At 37.4% G+C, this 23,740-nt stretch overlaps 1 long non-coding RNA gene and 2 pseudogenes across 1 annotated transcript; 1 reads left to right on the top strand and 2 right to left on the bottom strand.

Moving 5' to 3' along the window:
* Positions 1 to 10,203: 10,203 nt before the first annotated feature.
* Positions 10,204 to 11,581, top strand: LOC141498856 (beta-1,3-galactosyl-O-glycosyl-glycoprotein beta-1,6-N-acetylglucosaminyltransferase 3-like; annotated as a pseudogene).
* Positions 11,582 to 14,268: 2,687 nt separating this feature from the next.
* On the bottom strand, positions 14,269 to 18,572 carry LOC141501847 (uncharacterized). Its single transcript, XR_012472318.1, has 3 exons — positions 18,172 to 18,572; positions 15,294 to 15,533; positions 14,269 to 14,390 (listed from the first exon to the last, which is right to left on the bottom strand). It is a non-coding gene; the product is annotated as an uncharacterized LOC141501847 (long non-coding RNA).
* A 1,877-nt stretch (positions 18,573 to 20,449) lies between these two features.
* On the bottom strand, positions 20,450 to 21,377 carry LOC141498124 (transmembrane emp24 domain-containing protein 2 pseudogene; annotated as a pseudogene).
* Positions 21,378 to 23,740: the final 2,363 nt, after the last annotated feature.

Below are 23,740 nucleotides of genomic sequence, written 5' to 3'. Positions count from 1 at the left end.
GGCAGCTTTCAGAGATCTGGTGTATAGTATATCTGAGTCAGAACACTTGCAAGCATCAAGACTGGTATGATGAAAATGATGGGGAAATACAGAAGCTGCTAAACGAAAAACTAGAACTCCACAGGGTTTACTAGCAGGATAGTACATCCATTTATAAGAAGGCAGCATTTAATTCCACCAAAAATAACTATAAGTGAAGCTTAGAGAGATGCAGGACTCTTGGCTCAGTAAGAAGGCAAATTAAATTCAGTTTTTTTGTGGATAGTAATAATCCAAAGTGCTTTTATGATACCCTAAAGGCTATTTATGGGTCAAAGATACATGGTGTATCTCAATAGAGCCTCATTGATTAGTGATAGGGACATGATTCTAGAGAGATGAACTGAACACTTCTATACTATTCTTTAACAGACTGTCATCAATCAGTACAGAAACCATTGATTTCTTATCTCAAGTTGAAGTCTTGCCCAAGTCAAGTTCCAAGTTGAAGAAGAGGTTTGAATGTCATTAGACATCTTTCATGTGGCAAAAACACTTGGTGCTTCCTTATTCCAGCTGAGATTTACAAAGTGTTGGGATTGGGGGGGCAGGTCCATTGCTCATACAAAAGTTGACTATAATTTTCCAGGTTATTTGGCATGTGGAGGTATCCCCAGGAGTTCAAAGATGCCTCTATTGTCCACCTCTCTTAGTCATTGCTGATAAGATTCTCGCCATAATTCTCCTTACTAGGCTATTACTTTACCTGGAAGATGATCAGAAAGAGTCAAAGAAGAGTTGATATGGTGTTTTCTGCTTGACAAGTTCAGGAAAAATGCCAGGAGCGGAACAGAAGTCTGTATACAATGTTTGCTAAACTGACCTAGGCCTTTGATACTATCAGTTATGAGGATTTATGGAAAATTATGTCAAAATTTGGTTACCTGGAGAGGTCCATCAATATTGTACATCATTTTTATGACAGTGTGGATGATGCTCTCATGATTTCCCCATCACCAATGGAGTGAAATGAGGGTGTCTTCTTGCTTTTATAACTTTTTAGAATGAAGTTTTCAGCCATGTTGTCACCTTGCCTAAGGATGAACATGGCATCAAGGTCAGCTACTGCACTGATGGCAAATTCTTCAACTTGAAAAGGGTACAAGACCAAAGTGGAGGAAGTGTTGGTGCATGATTTTCTGTTTACAGGTGATTGGGCACTCAATATAGTGTCTGAAGTTGGGATGCAACAAAATATGGATTCTTACTCTGCTGTTTGTGCTAATTTTGGCCCAACAATTAACACCAATAAAACCACAGGTATTCCATCAGCCAGCACTATACCATCCACATGTGAAACCATTATTTACAATAAATAGAGAATCTGTGGATAAGTTCACTTACCTTGACAGTGTACTTTCCAGGGAGGTACACATTGACAATGAGATTGATACACCATTGCCAGAGCTAGCTCGGTGTTTAGGAGTCTCCCAAGGAAAATGTGTGAGAGAAGAGGTATTAGACTGATTAGCAAACTAAAGTTCTACAGTGTTGTTGTGCTGACCTCATTGGTATATGATTGTGAAACTTAGTGCTGTGCTAGGAAACTGAATCACTTCCATTTGAATTGTCTTAAGAAGATTCTGAAGATCACCAAGATAAAGTACAGTCACTGAGGTCCTTTCTTAAGTTAAATTGCCAAACATTCAAAGGTTACTACAGAGAGCCTAACTTTATTCGAATGACAAACACATGCTTACCAAAAAGACTATTTTATGGAGAACTCATACAAGGTGGTTGCTCATAGGTGGGACAGAAAAAGTGATACAAGGACAAGATCTCAAGGTCTCTTGTAAGAATTTTGGAATTAATTGTGTGGCATGGGAGGCACTGGCCTAGGACTACCCAACATGGCATACCCTCAACAAAGAGGATACTTTGCTCTATGAGCAAGGCAGAATGGAAGTAGCTTAAAGGAAAGGTGAGATGCATAAGTTTAGAGAACCTATATCAAGTGTTCATATAGTCTATTTGTGCCTGACCTGGGGTAGAGCATTCTGAACTCTTATTGGTCTGATTGGCCACAGTCAGACACATTGTAACTTGTCTCAACATAGTGTTGTCATTTTGATATTCTTTGATAACAAAGGACAAGAACCAACCAACTCCACTGAAGGTATTCTTTCAATGTATTCCTTCACTTAAGCCCAATAAAAATTAGATACAAGAAATATCTTTTTTTTTTTTAGCTTTTTCAAGGTAATGGGGTTAAGTGGCCTGCCCAAGGCCACACAGCTAGGTAATTATTAAGTGTCTGGAGCCGGATTTGAACTCAGGGACTCCTGACTCCAAGGCTGGTGCTCTATCCACTGCGCCACCTAGCCTCCCCCAAGAAGCAATTGATAGTTCAAATCTCATCTCCAACTTCACTTTATCTTAGCGATTTTCTTAATCTGGAAGATGCCTCTGCCCCCTCCTCAGAACCCAATTCCAGAACTTCTCTTGCTCTTGGAAAAGTAACTTCCTGGGAATATATTCCTTAGAATTCAGAACTCTAGCTCTAGAGTTGAACTATTTTGATTAGTAACTAAATGTGCCTAGCCTGCTATATATCAAGATGATTATGCATCAATGTTCATTTGCTAAAGTTGTGTCTGACATTTTTTTCATCCCATTTGAGATCTTCTTGTCATTTCCTTCTTCAGCTCATTTTACAGATGAGGAAACTAAGACAAAACAGAGTTAAATGACTTGCCCAGGGTCACTCACCTAGTAAATGTCACAGGTCAAGTTTGAACTCAGGAAGATGAGTCTTTTGACTTCAGGCCCAGCACTCTACCCTCTGTGCCACCTAGCTTCCCCACATCTTATTCAACCACCTACCAAGGCTATCTTGTCATCTGCCCTGATAACTTAGGTGATACTTTCCCATCTTCCTCAAGAAAACTATACCTCTGTCTAAAGCTGAATGGAATATTCTACCTCTGGCCAGGTATAGGTAGTAACTGTACCTGCCCATTATATCAATTCACAGTCCTTTGATTTACTAGAAACTCTCTTCCTTAGTCACCACTCCCCAGTATGTATTGTCTTTTCCACTCCTTGAGGGACAGACTGATTCACTTGGATATTTATAGTCCTAAGCCCTTTAGTATGCAAGGAATTTAAAACATATTTTTTTTCATTAATTCACTGATAAGCTAGTACTGTCCAAAGTAATAAGATTTCATTGATCTTTAGGAGAGAGTGACACAATTACTCTTTTGCCTGTCTCAATGACTGGTTTTCCTTCCACTGATGATGAAAGGGTCAGAGAGTGAGTGGCCTGGGCAATATGCCATTCTGACTTCAGAGATATCTATGGGGGAGAACTCATAAAGAAAATAGGAGATCCCCACACCCTTTTTTTTTTATAGATACCTGTTATGGACAAATAATAGAACAAAGGATTAAGAACAATACATGCTAGGATGAAAGAAGGGTATGGTCTAAGTTGTGATGCCAAAATGCAGTCAGAATACTGCTCTGAGGGTCCAGTTAGAGTTCATTGGGCTTAAAGGAATCCAGAAGACTTAGTGGGAATCTTGAAATAGAAGTCAAAGCAACAACCAAAACTATATGAAGAAGACAAGATAGATTAGACTAGTTTATCCTATGCAGGAAACAATGGACAACCATTTGTCTATTACAAAATCTCTGGTAGAAAATATCATCCTGACTCATTCCCTGACAGATTGGTTGGTGATGGACTCAGGAATGGAGATGGAAAACTTGGAAATTTTTTGACTATGCATATGAGTTGAAGGAGTTTCCTTTTCTTTTTCACTCTAATGGGATTGAAGTTGGGGGAGGCAGAAAGGAATGAAATTGAATTGAAAGAAATAAAATGATAATTTTATTGTCATTTGTTACTGTAAAATTAATTACAATTTTAAAAAGGAAAGTAGCATAATATTTTAAAGGCAATATGCCTAGTCATGTTCTCCTGCCCCAAGCCACCAACTCACATGGGCATTATTCTTCAATTTAATTCAACAAACACTTGCAATGTGCTATTCTGAGCCCTGGAAATACAAAAGAAAAAAAAGTAAAGACCCAAATACAAACTAAGTACCAGACCCTCAAGGTCAGGTATATCCAACTCAAGGCCCTAAAGTAGAATGTAGTCTTCAAAACTCATTTATATTGCCCATGTCAAGTAAGAGGAAAATGAAGGAACCAGTAAGCTAATGCTCCAGTGTTACAACATTACACAGAGACCAGTTTAACCATTAACTAGCAAGGCTCAATTTTTTCACTTAACTAACATTGTGCAGTCTCACAGTCCACCAGAGTTTTTTTTTTTAAATGAAGATATGCATATAGAAATTAGGCTCTTTATTTTAAATCATTGTATGACTAATTGTAATTGCAACAGATAACTTTATTGTATGCAACATAAATTGCTATTTTGTCACAGGATTTTGAGAATAGATTTCAAGATATTAGAAAACACAAACTGCATAATTGCTACTCCATTCTCATCTGACATCAATACAATTGCCTGCAAACTTGCAAAAAGAAAGTATGGAGGGGTAATCAGATCTGCAACTTAAAGAAAAATTTATTCAAGTGTCATTATTGAACATTTATAAGTTGTATCAGTCTAAAGAAAACTACCTGGCATTTCATGAACATGCTCTGTTCATGATGTCTCTTTTGGGTTGTACATATATTTGTGAATGACTTTTTTCCCATATGAAGCATACAAAAAGTAAAAATAGAACAAAAATTTCAGAAAACTATCTTGAAAATATTCTTCGTATCGCTATAACCTCTAATAAATCATTATCCTATGTAAGAAACAATGGACAACCATTTGTCTATTACAAAATCTCTGATAGAAAATATGATCCTGACTCATCCCCTGACAGATTGGTGATAGACTTAGGAATGGAGATGGACAACTTGGAAATTTTTTATTTGACTATGCACTGGCATCAAAAAGCAGGCTCAGTGTTCATATTAAAAAAAAATCACATTTTATTTTTTTCAAATATATTATTTCAAAAGTAAATGTTTAATTTTTATTTTTCATTGTATTATACTTTATTGCATTATTATAATACTTACTGGTAATATGGATTACATTGTAATCACAAATAAACATAAAATTTTGAATGCAGCCCTTGACAACTTTTTGTTGAGCAATGTGACCCAGAAGAGCTAAAAGGTTTGATACCAATACTCAAGGGGTTTAGATCCTACTGATTCAGAGAACCAGGGGCATAGGGTATATTGAAATCAATTGGAAACAAAATTTTGTAAATCTTTGCTCTTCCTCATCACTCTTTAAAACACTCTGTCTTGACTTCCAATCTGACCTGGGCACTTGCTCATCTGTAAGGCAAACTAGGTTATGTAGGTGCTGAAACAACATCTGAGACCACCCAGACTGGAATCCTCCACCCCTCCTCCAATGCAGGGTTTGGGCAACTCCCAAGTCACCCCACCTCTTCCCATGGATCCTATGAGGGGATTTAAGGAGATTTCTACCAAGGCTCTTGCTCTGCTTCTTGCTTCCAGACTTCAACTGAACCTGGCAGCTGGCCCAACAAGATTAATTAGCAATCCACATGACTTTTCTTTAATCTCTTCTTAACTTCTCCATCACTTTCTTTTATGTTGTAACTTCTTTTTAAATCTCTAATTTACTTTTTTATACCTACATTCCTGGGTCAAATAAGTGATTCATCACAGTGGAATACCAAACTCCTGGCCAACATTACTGGGCAGGGAGGAGCAATACATATAATAATAAGTAAATAGGAGGAATTTAGGGACAGTATGAGCACCAGCCTCAGAGGGGAAATCAAGAAAGACTTTAAAGGAGGCAGCACTTGTACTAAACTTAGAAGGTAATTGTAGATTTTAAGAGGTGGGAGTCAGGAGGGAGATCATTTAGAGGGCTGGGTAAGAGTCATCCAGGGGAAATCAGTGGAGAAACCCAAGTCAGAACAGTCTACATAGAGTAAGTTAGATGGCCCTATGGAGCCTCCAATCCCTTCTTAGAATTTAGGATCATAACTTGACAAAGGGAATATCATTGGTGAGAAGGACTCAATCAAGTGTGAAGCATGCAAACTATATTCACTGGTTCCCATGTCTTCTCCTTAGCCCCCTGCTCTATCAGTCTTCTAGATATTAGAGGTAACCCCATCATATTAGTAGAGTCTTATTTTTTTTGCCTCAGACCAAAATGGATCTGAGTAGGGAACTGGCCAGGGAGAAATGATCTGTTGTCAATGGCTTCTTAAAGAGCATTTAAAATCTATCAGAGGGTTTTTGCTTTGCTTTTCCTAGCATTTCTTTTTTTTTTGATCAATGGGTATAGAGTGTTAATCTTTATTTCCCTTTTGCTAAAACAGAACAACAAAGTTAGTTTTATAAATGAAGTTTAATTCTCTAGGATCTTCCCAAAACCTATGGGTGGATGGTATCTTTGCAAATGCCAACATTGATCCACCATTTTGGGGGGGATTTTTAAACAATTTAGACAAAGAGAAATAAAACTCCAGGTGGACAACCAATGAGATTTCACATAGATGACATGGTTTTATAAATACTATTCTCTCAAATCTTACAATATTTACTGAAAATTCCTATTGACAAGAATTCCACTTATGCTGAAGAGTAAATGTTTACAAACAGCAATAGGATTTTCTCTCAGCTCATCCAGAATGTCTCTTATCTTAAAGTTTGTTGATCAGGTACTAATATTTTGATAACCAGATAGTATTGACACAGGTATAGTCAACATTATTGGAGACAGGCCTTACAAAGTAGACTGCATTTTATAACCCTTAGTTTAAGGTTAAGACCAACTTCTGATCAGAAATACATTGCTCAAGAAATATTAATTCCATCTTAAAGAATATCAGACTACACAAGAGTTAAAGCAAGAAAGTTTGAACCTGCCTTCATAACTTTTTAAAACTTAACTACTTTAACAGAGTTTACCAAGGTTTTTCTTCCTCAACACCCAGATTCCAGTTATTTTCCACTAGAGAAAGCATTTCCCAATGACCTCCCTGAACCTCATTCTTCTTCCATACCCTGTCCATAAAGCAAAGGACACAGTAATGTTCATACCTGCTACTTCTATCCCTTTCCAGGGACCATAGGATAGACTTTGGAGAGAATTTCTTACATGATCTTTGTCTCATAGAACTTTTTTTTTTTTTAGTTTTTGCAAGGCAATGGGGTTAAGTGGCTTGCCCAAGGCCACACAGCTAGGTAATTATTATTTGTCTGAGGTCAGATTTGAATTCAGGTACTCCTGACTCCAGGGCCAGTGCTCTATCCACTGACCCACCTAGCTGCCCCTGTCTCATAGAATTTTGACCTGCAAGAAAAAAAAAGTCACAAATGAGTCCCAAAGTCAAACCTTGGTAAAATAACTGCTCACCAAAAGAGAGAGAAATCATTGAAAATAAGGTGATTTGATTTGTTTTCTTTGATTTTTAATTCTTTCTTACTCTTAGATGTAGTTTAGAAAGTATATTGAAAGAGATTAATATGTGATTTTAAAAAAATCAATCTAAAAAAATAAAAAAACTAAAAGTGTGTGTGTGTCATAATTAAAATAATTTTTGAATTAGTCTGTCCAAATAAATTATGTTACAAACGAGATGCCCAAAGAAAGTATGGATTGAAATAGAGAGAATATTAATGGTTCTATGAAGGATACTTCTTACTTCTTGGCAGAGGGGTCATTATTCAAGGTGAAAAAGGAGACAAACATTTTTGGATATTGGTTTATTTTACTTAATTATACTTATTTGTTATAAGAACTGGATCCTTCTTTTTCTTCCATCCATCCATCCATCCTTCCTTCCTTCTTTTTTTATTTAGTTTTTTGCAAGACAAATGGGGTTAAATGGCTTGCCCAAGGCCACACAGCTAGGTAATTAGTAAGTGTCTGAGATCAGATTTGAACTCAGGTACTCCTGACTCCAGGGCCAGTGCTCTATCCACTAGGACACCTAGCTGCCCCTCCTTCTTCTTTTGATTAGGAGAGATAGAAGGGACAATACATGAAAATAGAATTGGTCAAAAAAAAAGAAGAATCACTGAAGCATTTTAAAGAATGAAGGAAGTTTAAGAGGAAACAGATAAGCAAGACAATTTTGAAAATTATATATTGAATTTATTATATACCTTTAAAAAAGCAAACTGTGGAATAAAGATTCGTAGTTTCATATAATTCTCTTTTTTGTGCTTTGAAAATGTTTTTCACATTTTAGAGTTTAAAGTTCAGAACCAAAGAATAAAAAAGAAAAGTCTATCATGCTTGATCTACAAAGAGTTCACTCAGGTGCTTTAGGTAATTAGACATCATTTTGACAAACAGACTACTCACTATTTTTTGGAGTTCAGGAGGACTTTTCTATAGTGTCTCCTATGTTCTGTGAGTAGAAGTGACTAAGGAATCTAAAAGACCCAGGATGATTTGCAAAAACCTTCCCAGTAACTGGGGTGGGGATGAGGGAGGAGGAAGAGTACTTGGAATCAGTCAAGAACCTTGAGAACCTTTTTATCATTGGGATATGGATAACCAGGTTAGAGGAAGACTTGAGTGAGAATCAAAAAGAAAAAAGAGGATTTCTATGGATAAGATTAGGCTCTGGGAGGGTAAATTTATCCTAGATGACCTTGTGGGTAGGAGTCTGCCAGGATTGGGTACTTTCTGATTGCCCTGGACAAGACTTAAGGTTTGGGTGTATCTCCCTTGACCCTAAATTCCCTATATCAAACTCATATTTGGAAAATTTTCTTTATAGGAATTTTTGTGCATTTAAGGGAAGGACATGAAAGAAAGCAGAAGGATGCTTAGTTTTACATTTAATTTAGCATTTCATTGTTCTAATAAAATTTTCCTGGGACTTAAACACCTATCTCTAAAAATCTTATCTAGTACAAAGTAGTAAATTTTTGTGTGTGTGTGTGTGTTTGTGTGAGAGAGAGAGAGACAGAGAGAGAGAGAGAGAGAGAAGTGGATCTAGATAAGTGTGACAATCCTAAAAATGGATCTCCAAACTGAGAACGTCTCTGATTCAAGGGTTGTAATTATATTTTTATATTTTTAATTTGACTGTCTGAGATTATGACTAAATGTCATATTACCCAAATGATTGAAGAAAAACCTGTAGGCAACTGTTTGCCAGAAAAATGTATTTTGTTCCAATTTTTCAAGAATTAGACATTTAAAACACATTTTAAATGAGCATTCTGATTTCTCAGAGTGGAGATAGGAACAAAGAGATTTCAGTTTCCCATTTGATTTACCAGAAATTCTAGATTAAAGATAAGACAGAACTATGCAATGGCAGAGGGAGGAGGGAGAGAAGAGTGAAGAATGAAGGGTGGGTGTTGAGACCCTTTCCTGGACTCTTATGTTGAGTCCCACTTCTGTACTCCCTCAATCTTCCCAAGGGGAATGTTGGAGGGGTGGGAGACAAGGAAGACAAGGAAGACAAGGAAGACAAGGAAGACAAGGAAGACAAGGAAGACAAGGAAGACAAGGAAGACAAGGAAGACAAGGAAGACAAGGAAGACAAGGAAGACAAGGAAGACAAGGAAGACAAGGAAGACAAGGAAGACAAGGAAGACAAGATCTCCAAGTGCTCCATTTATTCACCAGAATACAAGTGCTTAAATATCCTTCCTAGACCCTAATCCACTCTCACTCCCGTGGCACTTAGTAAAACAAGGTTCTGATGCTCAAAGACACCAGGTGATGATAATTTACAGTATTCTCACACACAACAGTCCCTAACAGATGGGCACTTCCTCTTACCAATTACATTTATACCTTAATAGACAATCCAGATCTGGTTTTGCTTCACCTTTTGTCTCCTGAAGTAGATGGAGGAAGGATGCCTGGTTCATATTCTAGCCATGTAAATGCTTAGTGACAGGCCCCAAACTACATCAAACTGTCTGTTAGAACCATATAAGGGATATTCAAGGCTTGCTATGAGAATATTTGCCAACAAGAGAAAACTAAAGCAGAAAAATATCCCTGTAGCTGGTTTGGAATGAGATGAGCAGAAAAATATCCCTGTAGCTGGTTTGGAATGAGATTTGATACCCTGAGAGTTGAATCATCATTAATTTATGCTATAAAGAATACTTCTACCTTCTAAGGACTCAATTTTCTGCCCACTGACTTCATTTTTTTCTATGACTCTAATGAAAAAATGTTTCTGTCAAACCAGAATCTGTGGGCAATAGGATGTCTCATGTTGTTGACCACAACTGTTCTGCAACAATCTGATGACTGGGAATGTGACTTCAGTGATTTGGGGGTAGAGTCCTTTGATGCCTGAAAGGAAGACTATAAGGGTAAAACTCTATCGGAACCTGAAACTGCCACTCAAGAACTCCCAAAACTCTATCAAAACCTGAAACTGCCACTCAAGAACTCCCTAAGCTACTCTCTAATTGCTAGAGGAAATCCTGAAGCTGTGACCTAGGTATCCTTGATCAAGTTGGAAAAGAAGTTCAAAAGAGAGCCTTTGACTGAGGCTCAATGTCTCAACCTGATTCAGAACTGTGTTCACTTTAGAGAAAGTTAGAGGTTCATTCAGTTCCCATTAAATAGGGAAGAGGAAGATTTTCCCATTTGTGATTCATGAGAATACTGAAAACTTTGAGAGGCTTTGGAGGACTTTGTATGTCCCACAGAACATCCACTGCATCCATGTGGATAGGAAATCTCCAGAAAACTTCAAGGATGAAGTCAGAGCTATTAGTTCATGTTTCCTTTATGTATGTCTTTGTGGCCAAAAAATATGGATTCAAGTGGTATATGCATCCTGGTCCAGAATAAAAGCTGATCCAAACTTCATGGAGGAGTTGCTCCAGACTTCTGTGCCTTGGAGATACCATTTGAATACCTGTGGGACTAATTTTCCCATAAAGACCAATGCAGAGTTGATGAAGCGTCTTAAGTTGTTGAATGGGAAAATAATATGGAATTAGAAATACCCACTGACTCCAAAAAAAAAAATCCTGGAAATATCATTATGAGGTCAAGAGTGTGATATTCAAGATCAGAAAGATTAAATAATCCACCTATTCATAGGAAATGCATATATTGTGGCTTCCTGAGGCTTTATATAACACCTCTTAAAATCCAGATATTCAAAAGTTGATAGAGTTGGGTGAAAGACACCAATAACCCTGATGAACATTTCTGGCCTCTCTCTCCATAGAATGCCCTGGATGCCTGGCTCTGTATCCAACCCTAAAAGGTACCATTATCTCTGATCTTGATGTCATTGACCTATTGGTGAAGAGGCAAGACTAGGATAATGATATCATCCTTTATCCCCTCTGAACTGGAGTCTGTTGGTGGGGAGTTTGTGTGTATGGGGCTGGAGACCTGGACTAAAGTCATCATCTGTTAGCCAACAAGTGAGATCCCAAGGTAGATAATAATATACTACAGTGCCATTTATTGGAAGGAGCTCTGAGACAGACAGAATGTAGGCACCTATTGGGTATGAGATACCTGAGAAACTCATCCATGCATGTAAGAAACCAATTAGTAGAGTGAGGCATAGGCCTGGAAAAATAGAACCCTGAACTTTTGTGGTACCCTCCAAAACTGAAAGATTTCTTCTTTTGGATCAGCAGTTAGCCTTGACAATAAACAGACCTGGAACCAAGAGAAGATTTCTGCCCTATATAATTGCTGATGGTATTAATCTGTTCTTTATGGTTGGCAGGTAAAGATAAAGAAGAGGGTAAAAGCAGAATGCAGTTTCTCCCTCCCCTCTCCCTATTCAATCTTCTATCAAATGGTTATTTATACAATTAATATTCCTTACTAAAAGTAACCAGGCCATGAATCCTGTTATAATATGTATCATTGCATTAACTCTCCTCTCCTTTCCCTATCTAGCCCCAATTTATCTCTGTAATAACAGGGAAGAAAGAACATGTGACTGAGTAAAGTCATTTGTTTTCTAGAGTACAAGTTTCAGAGTCCGAATTAGGTAGAGAAAAATTTCTTGCTGGGACCTGTCTATATCAGTGAAATCAAAGGCCCAGTAAAAATAAATTAATTGATAAAAAATTGAGACAGTTATTTAGAACTGGGCAAAGAGAGCATCGTTCTCAGCAGAGTGGTCATGAACTTCACGAAGGGCATGAACTCCAACATGGCATACTAGGAGACCTAAAGTAGCAAGACATGAGTGGAATTCCATATCTGGCATTCATTAGCTGTATGAACCTCAACAAGAAATTTAACTTCTCTCAGCCTCAAGAGATGAAAATAACAGCCCCTACTTCACAAGGAGATCAAATGAAATTTGGTATACAAAATGCTTTGCCCACTGTAAAATACTATATAAATATGAGTTCTTATTAATTTTGTGCAGTGATGGTTGTATGGGTTACACAGTGTATTCTGAGCACTGGAAATGTGACTTTGGGAACCTGAGAGTGGCATCCATACACCCCAGGAAGAAATACTTCAAGGATGAAATCTATCTGGGTGATCCACATGTCTCTTTTTAATCTGAGATTCAAGTTTGATGCTGCCTGAATAGAAAGTGCTTCATAGTTGTGGAAATTTTGATGTGAAATAAGTTAAAACTTGTTCAAGTAATTTACATTTTAGTAGGTTTCAATTAAAAAATAGAAGACATTTGGGCGGCTAGGTGGTGTAGTGGATAGAGCACTGGCCCTGGAGTCAGGAGGACCTGAGTTCAAATGTGGCATCAGACATTTACTAATTACCTAGCTGTATGGCCTTGGGCAAGCCACTTAACCCCATAGCCTTGCAAAAAAAACCATAAAAAAAGAACACATCAAAATGTTACTTGTGATCATTTTTGATGAACAGAACAAATTTTTTTAAATAAGTCCAAACCAAGAAAATGTAGTAAAATGGAAATGTCCATTTTCACACAGATGACTTCCAAATATATATAAAAGCTCTAATTTTTCTCTTAAATCTATTAACTATGAACTATTAATTAACATGCATAAAGTCAGAATTCATTATTGTCATTCCCCACTTCCAAGCTAATTCTTTGTCCTCCAAACTTCTGTGTTTCTTTTGAGGAAACTGCTATTCACATCATTACTCAGGTTTGCAATTTCAGTCATCTTTTCTTGTCTTCTCCTTAACCCCCATATCTAATCCATTAATATATCTTATTTGTATTTCTCCACAATCTCTCTTCTGTCTATTCACATAGTTCACATTCTAGTTCAGACCATCATCACTTCTTATTAGACTCTATCATAGGTTCCTCATTGGTCTCTGCTTCTCTTTTCTCTCCAATCTAGTCTTCATAGAACTGTCAAAAATAATTTTGTGACCATTTCACTCCTCTACCATGCTCCCTTTCCCTATCACTTATAGCTTATAAGGTAAAATTTTTATCACTTCTTACATACTCAGCATGAAACTGTAAGTTCTATTTTTAACCTTTGTGTATTTGCCATCCCACATTCCTGAAATAGACTTCTTTCTCATATCTATATTCCAAGAATCTCTATCTTCAGCTCTGGAGTCAGATGTTTTACATCTCCTTCCCACTATACCCCCATACACATACACAGAGTTACTAGTCCTTATTCCTTTCTCAAATTCATATATATATATATATATATATATATATATTCATTTACATATTTCTATATATAAAGAATATATGTATATTTTTTCTCCATTAGAATGAGACTGTCTCTAGGGAAGTTAATATCTCATTTTTATTATTGTAGATCAGTAACTAGAACAGTGCCTTACCTTATATACATGTAATAAATCAACAAACATTTATTAAGTGCCTACTATGTGCCAAGCAATTTAAATGTAGTAGCACTGGTTTTAATTTCAAGAAATCTGAATGTGAATCCTAATTCTTCCTCTCATTCTCCCTTTCAACTTTGGTAAATCACAGTCTTTCAATACTTTATTTTCATTTATAAAATAAGAAGGTTGGAAGATACCTTCCAACTCTTAAGTTTATTATATCCTGACATAATTCAACTTAGCATTTATTTACAACATGGATAGTGTTTAGAGTCATGAGAATCTGAACAGTACTTCCTTTAAAAGCAGCATCTCTCTCTCTCTCTCTCTCTCTCTCTCTCTTTCTCTCTCACAGACACACACACACACACACACACACAAAATGCACACAATACACACAGAGAAATATGTAGATTTAGTTTTATTTTTATTTAGTAATACAACAAAAACTAAAAAAAAGCTATAGACTCCTCAACTACATAGTCTAGATTGAGATGTGACATAATCATCTTTGGATGCTCTTGGGTGCTTATTTGTGTTCCCTTGGGCAAAAAGTGAGGAGGGAATAACAGGCATCTCCTTGCTACATTTGGTCCTGCAAGGACACAAAACATAAGAGAAATAGTTTATCCATCTCCATTATTTTAAACTCTGGTTTGGGGTATATATCTCTTCTCAATCTCTTTGCATTTTGGGGGGAAAGCTTTCAGTCTGGTTACTGTATTATAATTAGTATTACATATACACATATACTATATATATATATATATATATATATACATACATACATACTCTAAGTATGCTATATATACCCATTTACAATCACAAAATATATATTTACATATAAACTATATATCTACTAAACATATTCACATACACTGTATATATACTATATATAAATATTATACATACCTATATATATCTGTATCTATATAGATATACATAAATATCTTTATGTAGACACATATACCTATACACTCAATATATAACCTGGGTCTACATGACAAATCACCCCATCTCATAGAGGATGAGGTCCTTCCAGGATTATCAAAAATAAAGTCAAATGAATAAAGGTGTCCCAGGCAGAGAGAGAGAGAGATAGATAATTGTTTTTACTGAAGGTGAAAGTGGATTGTTAGGGCATCTAATCTTGGCAGTTACAGTATGCAATCAAAAAACAAGAACTTATTAAGCACACATTATAAGCTGGACATTGGTACTGGGAATGGGAATACAAAGTTAGAAGAGAAATAGTCCATACCATCAAGGAATTTGCATTCTAACTGGGAAGACAACATGAAATTGACAGAGCACCCCAGAAATCTTAGTGCAGGATTAAGCTATGCCTAACACTATACAGTCTGTATAGAAGTATTTAGAAAACATGCCAAAGAGACTGAGGCAATCTTAGGGTGGCAGAAGGAAATGGTTTTCCATTTCCTTCTCCAACTCATTTTACAGATGAGGAAACTGAGGAAAACAGGGTCCAGTGACTCACCCAAGGTCACACTAGGTAGTGTCTGAAGCCAGATTTGGACTTCCTGATTCCAAGTCCAGTGCTCTATGCACTATGAAGATGATGATGATGTTTTGTTCTTTGTTCTTGAAGAAGGCCATGACATCAGGGATGTGAATTGGATTTTATTGAGGGGGTGCTGTGCTGTCACCAGTCTCACTTTCTCCTCCAGAGCATCTGGGTTCAGTGGCCAGAGATGAATCAGGATGACTGGAGACAGCCCTGAATGTGGGGCAATCAGGGTTAAATGACTTGCTCAAGGTCACACAGTTAGTAAGTGTGAAGTTTCTGAGGCTGTATTTAACTTAACAGAGTAGTAAAGGAAGTTTCATCTATGTCCATACAAAAGAGCTGAGAGTGTTTAGCCTGAAGAAGAAAAAGACTCAGGGGTGACATAATAGTTTTTCCAAGTATGTGAAAAGATGTCAGGGAAAGAGGAACTATACACATTCAGTTTAACTCCAGGAGGTAGAATAAGGATGCTGCAAAGAGGTGAATTTAGACTTAATGTCAGGGAAGTCCTTAATGATTTAATCATTATAACTGCACCAAAGTAGAATGGGCTACCTCGAGGTAGACTTTCTCTGTACAGAGATTTTTCAAGAGGAAACTTGATGATTACTTGTTGGCTACATTGTAATAAGGAAAATTCCTTTCATGTCTGGGTTGTACTAGATGGTCTCTGAACTTCTCTCAACCTCTCAGATTCTGATTCCTTGTGGGATGGGAAAAGCTGACATCTGTGCTCGTGGTCTCTTGACATATGTGCTTTCCCTCTATTTCTTGGAATATCACATGCTAAAATTTAGGTTGGAATCTCTTGGAAAATTAAGGGAATATACACCTCTTGATTGAAGTAATTTTTGTTTTCAGATGCAGGTAAATTGCTGTATATAAACATTATATTACTTTATTACCAAACTTTGGAAAATTTTCAATCAATTAAGTAGATAAGCAGATCTGGCCTGTCTAGGGCTAGCCCTATGCTAGGTTGGGAATGCAAGTGAAATAGAAGACATTGTCTCTGGACTCAAAGAATTGAAAATCTAGTTGGGGGAAATCAAGCATGATAATAGATATATAAAATAATTTAAAGAGAAAATCTAGAGAAATTATAATCATGAGATGAATGATATTATACAGGCCACAAGCATAACAAGTGCTCTGAAAAAGGAACCATGAGTGATTCTCACTGTCAGGGAAAGATTTCTGGAGGACACATCATTTGGGCTGCACATTAAAGGATAGGATTTGGCAGCATGATGTAATGGAAAGAGTGATGGATATGAAATGAAAACAGCAGAGTTCAAATCCTGACTTTAACATAATACTATGTGACTTTGGATGAGCCATTAAGTCACCTTGGGGCTCAGTTTCCCTTTCTATAAAATGACATTGGGGATTGTGTTGGACCAGCTGACTTTTAAGGACCTTTTCATTCTAAATCTATGGTCCTTTTATCCCATGGATAGGTGGCACAGTAGATGAAACACTGGAGTTAGAGTTAGGAGGATCCAAGTTCAAATTTTTTCTCAGATGCGAGCTCTGTGATATTAGGAAAATTATTTTTAACTTCTTCCACATGAATTTCTCCACATTATTCTTAAATTTAGGAACCTCAAACTAGTCAGATTGTTTCCTTCAGTCATTAGTCCTTTCTTTGCCAGCATGAGTCCCTATTACAAAGCAGTTTCTGATTGTTTACTCCTCCCTCCCCATGGCCATTCAAATGAATTGTGCTTCCTTGGACCCCCTGAAAGGTCTCTGGAACCCCCCAACCACACTTTGAGAACCATCAATATGAAGTAAAAGTAAAGAGTCTGAAAAACATAACAGTTAAGTGCATGACTTGCCCAAACTCACAGAGCCAGTGTCAGACAGAATTGGAAGTCAGGTCATCCTGGCTAATGCTACAACTCTTATTTACTATTGCTTTATTTATATCATTACTGCTACATTATTTCAGATTTTCTTACCAAATTCAATTATCATATTATTATCAGTTTAGTTCTGGATGAAAGCAAAATATGGAATAGAATGAATTTTAAATTAAAAATATACAAGTTATTGCATGGTTATGTGGATTCACTATGTTCTAGGGAATGGTATCATACCTAGTGCTGGCGGGGGGAGCGGAATGTAGGGGAGGAGAAGTTGATGAAAATTTTTAGATATGTACTCAACTTTAGAAGAGAGAAGTTTACTGGGTTTCAGCATGTAAAACTAATGCTATATACCAACAAGACATTACATACTATTTCCTCCACTAGTCAGTCACTGGATCTCCCCATGGAGGTACCTTCCCTCTTCCTTCTCCCCTTTCCCAGTTATACTCTGTTGCCTTAATCCCTGAGAGGTCTTCACCCCTGAGACTGAACTCCTACCAATGCTGATATCCTTTCTGAATAACTTATTCCTTAAGCATTAACAAGCTCCCATATCCAGATTCTAAATTCATGACTGTCATTATTCAAAACTTATTCTCATGCCTATTGCCCACCCTTATTCACTTCAATATAACCTTCCTTTCCATCCTGTTCCATTCCCAAGCTGCACATCCTGCACATTCTAACAATATTCCATTGAGTTCTGTTATTCTATGGAATAACAATATTCCATAGAATGCCTGCTCCATTTACATCTCCTTCTACCTTGGACTCCCTGAGACTTGGTTCTCTCCTGATGACAATTTCCCTGCCTATTCTTATCAGCACCATTTTAACTTTAGTTCATATTCCAGTTTCCTAGTCAAGACAGGAAAATTGTAAGGCTCTTGTTTCCCCATTTACTACTTCCAAATTCCTCTTCTACTTCAAAATCACTTGACAATCCTCCTTTGAGGAGATCCATAGTTACCAACCTTTCAAAATTCTGGCAACTGTTGTCTGCCAGCCTCCAAATCACTCCTTTCTTCTTTCTTGGTTCTCCTCCTATTTATTTTATCATTCCTCAATCTCCTTTGCTAAATCTTCATCAAGTCACATTTACTTATTAAAAATGTTGCATAGTGCTCTAGAATATAGTTTTGGACCCTCTTATCTCTCAATACTACTTCCACTGGTGATTACACCAGCTCCTGTAGTTTCAACTGTCTCAGTGCTGCTGATTCTCAGATCTATTTGTCCAACCTTAACCCCTTTACTGACCTCTAGTAACCCATCTCCAACTATCTTTTGGCATCTTGTAGTAAATGTCCTTTACGCAGCTTAAACTTAACATGTTCCAAACTAAATTCATAATCTCCACTTTCCCTTCCTCTCCCTCAGGCTCTCCCCTCTTCCCAACTCTGCAGTCCTCCAAGTCACCCAAGCTCACAATCTAGGTGTCTCTCTTTTTTTTGTTCTCTCACTATCCACATCCAAAAGGAGAGACCAAGTCTTGCCAATTCTAATTCTAATATGCTTACCCTTCTGTTTTCTGCCAGCATTTTGGTCCAGTCCCTCATCACCTCACAGCTGGGCTATTTCCATAGCTTTCTAGTTGTTCTTCTGACATAAACTTCGCATTCTAGTCCATCCTCCATCCTCCATTCTCCATTCAGCTGTCAAATTGATCTTCACACGGGTTTGACCATGTTAAGTCTGCTATCCAATTTCTCCTTATCCCTTTCAGAATAAAAATGTAAAATCCTTTCTTGGTATTCAAAGCACTTCATAAAATTGAGGTGGCACAATGTGCAGAGTGCTAGGTCTGGGTTAGGAAGATCTGAGTTTGAGTCCTGCCTCAGATATTTACTGACTTTTTGATCCTGAGAAAGTCATTTCACTACTCTTAGCTTCAGTTCCCTTATTTGTAAAATGCAAGTGATAATAGTACCCATTTCACAAGGCTGTTGTGAGGATCAAATGAGATAACACATGTAAAACATTTTATAAATCAATATAAAATGCTAGTTAATATTATAACTTTCTATTGCTTGCTTGAGGTTAGCATAACACTATGAAAAAAAGGACATTTGATTCAGAACCAGGGGATCTGGGTTTGAATACCAGGTCTGCCACTGTATGACCTTTCTTAGCTTCAATATCATCTTTTTTTTTTAAAGAACTGTTTATTTACTGGACCTGGGTCAAATTAGATACACATCCAATTTTAATTACATTTGTGAATTTAAATTTGAAATGTTTTTACACGCAATAAAATGGGCATTCAACAGTTACAACTAAGGTGAAAAAAACTCTCACCTTATTAATAAACTGCTGCAAGTATTTTGCCCAAAATCTAAAACTTTTTACTCTGAACATGAAAACCTGTAACAAATTTTAAATTAATAGTACAAAACTCATTACTTGTAGTTTCCCCCTTTGCAAAGATCAAAAAAAGTACAAGTAACTAATATACATCAGTCACAACATAATCCTTGATCAACCCCACACCATAAGCAGATGCTTCAATTTTCAACCTATCATCAGAGACCAAGAAAAAGTCATTTTTCATACAAAACAAAATTCACATGTGCCTAAAATGAAAGACAAGGAGAGGGGGAAAAAAACCCTAGTACTGAGAATGATACTCAGTCCTCTTTAGCTAGACAGTGGCCCAAAATACCACTGTTTCTGATCAAATAAATGGTGGCTGTATAAGATATCAATAACACCCCAGAGGGGAACTTTAATCCTTTGGCATCAGGAATCCAGATTTTTCCCAATTTACATTAATCTGTATGTTTTAAGTGCCAACACAGGAGTGAAGGAGAGAGCTGAACATGCCAGTTTTATTAGACCAGTTCACCACCACCACTGGCTGAAAACAGCCTCCAGTCTTGGCTTGACACAAGTGTCAGGCAAAAACCAAAACTGCTTGGTTAGCCATGTGTTCTATACTTTTAATACAAATGGCCAAGTCCTGGGGTCTACCCTAATGAACATTCCCATTTTCTTTAGAGGAGATTATAGTTTGTGGGTTTATCAAAAAACTACCCTAAAATGAAATACAAGTACCCAGTTATGACAGCATGTGCCACAAGTTCAAATGGTTCTATCCCTTAGTAGTGGGACAGTTTTGAATGATTTAATATCTGTCGTTCCTTAGAACTTCACAGAACTGAATTGTTTATTTTTTTTGCAGCAGCAGCAGGTTTAGAGATCCAAAGACACAGACAATCATTTTTAGTAAAAGACTGTATTTGCCTTGGTGCTGTGTTATGAACAAACTGTATTTCATTGTGAAAACCAAAGAAAAATAGGACAAACAAATGTGACTAGATCACACTTCATTTATGGTGTTGGAGCTCTGGAAATGCCCTGTGTGTTGAAGGCAGATTTCAAATGAGAAGTTATGTCAATTGAGTGTCAAAGTTGTAAGGACAGCCTTGCTAAGAAGGTGTATTTTCAAAACCTATTTGTGAGGAAGAAAGAGAAGCAAAGAGAAAACGAAAGCTTAGAAACTATGTGACATCGTTGTGACCGAGATGTTTAGTAAACAGTGAACTGGGAGTTTGGGACCATCAGGAAAGCCTCCTCAGACAACCCTCCGAACTTCAAAAAATCTCTTCAGGTAGTAGATCTGTCCCAATGTCATGGCAACTAATACAAGAGCTTCAAAGAAGGACCAGAGGACCACTCTGCTGTTTGTGTTGTCATTAATTGCTCTGTGTATTCTCTTCCGGACTTCCATGTACTTCTGTTCATGCTTTAATGCTGTCATCGCCATGGCGAGCTCATTAATCATCTCTTCCAGCTTGTTCTGATGAGCTTCTGTTTCCATGTCCTGGCCCTTTGGAGCTTCTCCAATATCGATAGTGAACATCACTATCTTGGGAGTCATGGTGGACATTCTGTTGCTAAAACAAAACTTGTAAGTTCCGTCCATGTGAGCTGCAAAAGTGTATTTCCCACTTGACTCCCTGTCTCCTTTATAAATTCCTTTATTATCAGGTCCTGTAATCTCCACGTCGATGTCCAGGAAGCCGCCCTCGGCCACCTCGAAGATGAGGCCCATCTTGGTGCCCGAGGTGACCCGCTCGAAGAAGCACTCCTCCGCATGTGCGTCGATGCTGACGAAGTAGCCTGAGGCCGTAGCCAGCCGCGCGGCCAGCAGCGTCAGAGGCTCCGGGAGTGTCACCATGGCGGGCGAGCGGGCGCGGGGCCTGGCGGGGCACCGGGACCAGGACTGGGACTGCAGCCTCCTCATCAATATCATCTTCTGTAAAATAACAATATTCTATCAAATGGATTCATTTGGATCTCAGTCCTATAGCTCTTACTGAAAATCTATGCTTTGACCCATCTTTGAAGGCCCTTTATATTCTGGCCTTTATATATATAAAATGGCCTTTATGTTTCCAGTTTTATTACTCCCAAATTTTAGCTAAATCACAATACTTTTGCCTTTAAGCACACCCATAATTTTTGACTGACATACATTTAGACATACCTTTTATCCTCTTCCTGTGATATGTTATTTTTTGCCCTTTGTTTTTGAAGGGAACCAAAAACATTTCGGGCTATGTCTTGACTCTTGAGTAAATTGTATTTAAGTTACTATAGAGTTGCTTAAAGTGGTCAGCCTAACTCTCTCTTCCAGAGTCATTGAAGTCCAGAGACAAGACAAAAGTCAGTATGATTTGGATGCAATGGATGAATTTGTCATCTTCAAATGTTTGACCAAGCTTTAAGAATTTCACAGTGCCTACTTCAGTTGCCTTTATGGCCCATGGAACAAATTATTCTCACCTGCCGGTTCCTCCAGGGGAAGTCTTCATATGCTAGAGATAGATGTTCCTTTAAATCACCAATTGGTTTGAGACCTGCCAGCTATCTTCAATCTGGTTTAGCCTGTTTGCCGAGACGGTTTTATCAAAATGTGGCTGCTGTATAGAATTCCGATTCTTGAAGTGAGAGTTGGTTGAAGGTTTGAACATCTCAGAGAAGAGTTCAGTAAGGCTTCACAACAGAGGTGCTAATTCTCCCAGTACACCCCATACATCCCTGAGATAGACAGGGAAGAACAAGTATATAAAACATTCCCAAAATGTCAATGCTTTTGTATAAACACCCCAAAGAGTTTGTCCAACTCTCCATATTTATCTCTATCTCTATCTCTATCTCTGTCTCTCTCTCTCTCTCTCTCTCTCTCTCTCTCTCTCTCTGTCTCTGTCTCTCTCTCTCTCTCTATCTCTATCTCTATCTCTGTCTCTGTCTCTGTCTCTCTATCTCTATCTCTATCTCTATCTCTGTCTCTATCTATATCTATCTATATCTCTGGGACAGACAGTACTGATATTCAAAAGAAACAAAGTTAAAAAAGGAAGAATATATAATGAATTGCTCTGAGAAATTGCAAAGCTCTTTTGCTAACTCTAAGCTTTCCAAAAAATCAAAGTCCCATCTTTTCAATACTAACTGTTTAGAGGTATTGCTATCTAGCAGCATAACATGGTTTACCATTGCTTATGAAGAAGATGAATAGCAGAATGCAATGGAGAGGATCATGGTGGGATGAGATATGGTTGTCAACAAGTTGAAACACCTAATCAAAAAGCAACTCCAAAGATGAAAAAGGCATTGTAGAGGAATAGTGTGATAAGACAAGAAGATGGCTGGTCAGTGGTAAGAACTAGAGGTGACAGATAATGAATGCTCTACTAGTCTCTTTCCCCTATCCAAGTAAGCTATTTAGTCCATTTGACAATTTTTTAGAAGAATTTGGATGAGAGTTGCATAGAATGGATGGGATTGGAATTTTTCTGATACGCATCATTGGAAAGAATTCCCAAATAGAAAAAAGTTGAATAGGAAGACTCATACTCTATCCTTGCTTTTCTAAATATCACTCCTTATTCATGATTTGGTTTATGAGCTATTTTCTTCATGAAATTTTTCCTGATTTTGCCTGTCCACAGTCCTGACTTGACTGCTACTCAAGGAGAGGTAGTATCTTTACTGTCTTTTGTATTGCTATTGTCTAGCAGGAGCTTATATACAGTAAGCACTTGATAAATGTTTCTTTAAATAGGTACTACCTCAACCCTTCTAGCCAGATGTGACTTTTTCCTTTCCCTTATCCTCCATAGCATTTTCATGGTATTTGCTCTATTTTGCCCCATATCCTATTTATTCATATGTGTGTGTGTGTATGTCTGTGTGTGTGTGTGTGTGTGTGTGTGTATGTGTACATGCTCTTTTTCCTCTCTTGACTAAATTCTTTGAAGGTGGTGGGGCCTTCAATCTAAAGATTATTTCATTGATTTTTATAACACCTTTATTTCCCAAAACAGCCTGCTCCCCGCCCCCCCAAACCCTAGCAACAAAGAATAAAAATAAAGAGAAAGCAAAGGCTTTTCTCTACCTCCTGGTTTCCCTGAACTTCCTTAAAATCTAAGCTTATGTCTCACCTTCTGCAAGAGACCTTTCTCCTCCTTAATCTGTTTCTTCCCTATGAAATTACTCCCAATTTTTTCCCATCTACATCTTGTTTGTACAGTTGTT

The sequence above is a fragment of the Macrotis lagotis genome, chromosome X (genome assembly GCF_037893015.1).
Source record: "Macrotis lagotis isolate mMagLag1 chromosome X, bilby.v1.9.chrom.fasta, whole genome shotgun sequence".
Lineage (NCBI taxonomy): Eukaryota > Metazoa > Chordata > Mammalia > Peramelemorphia > Peramelidae > Macrotis > Macrotis lagotis.
Note: the sequence above shows the minus strand (reverse complement) of the source record. Positions and strands in the feature narration are given on the sequence as shown.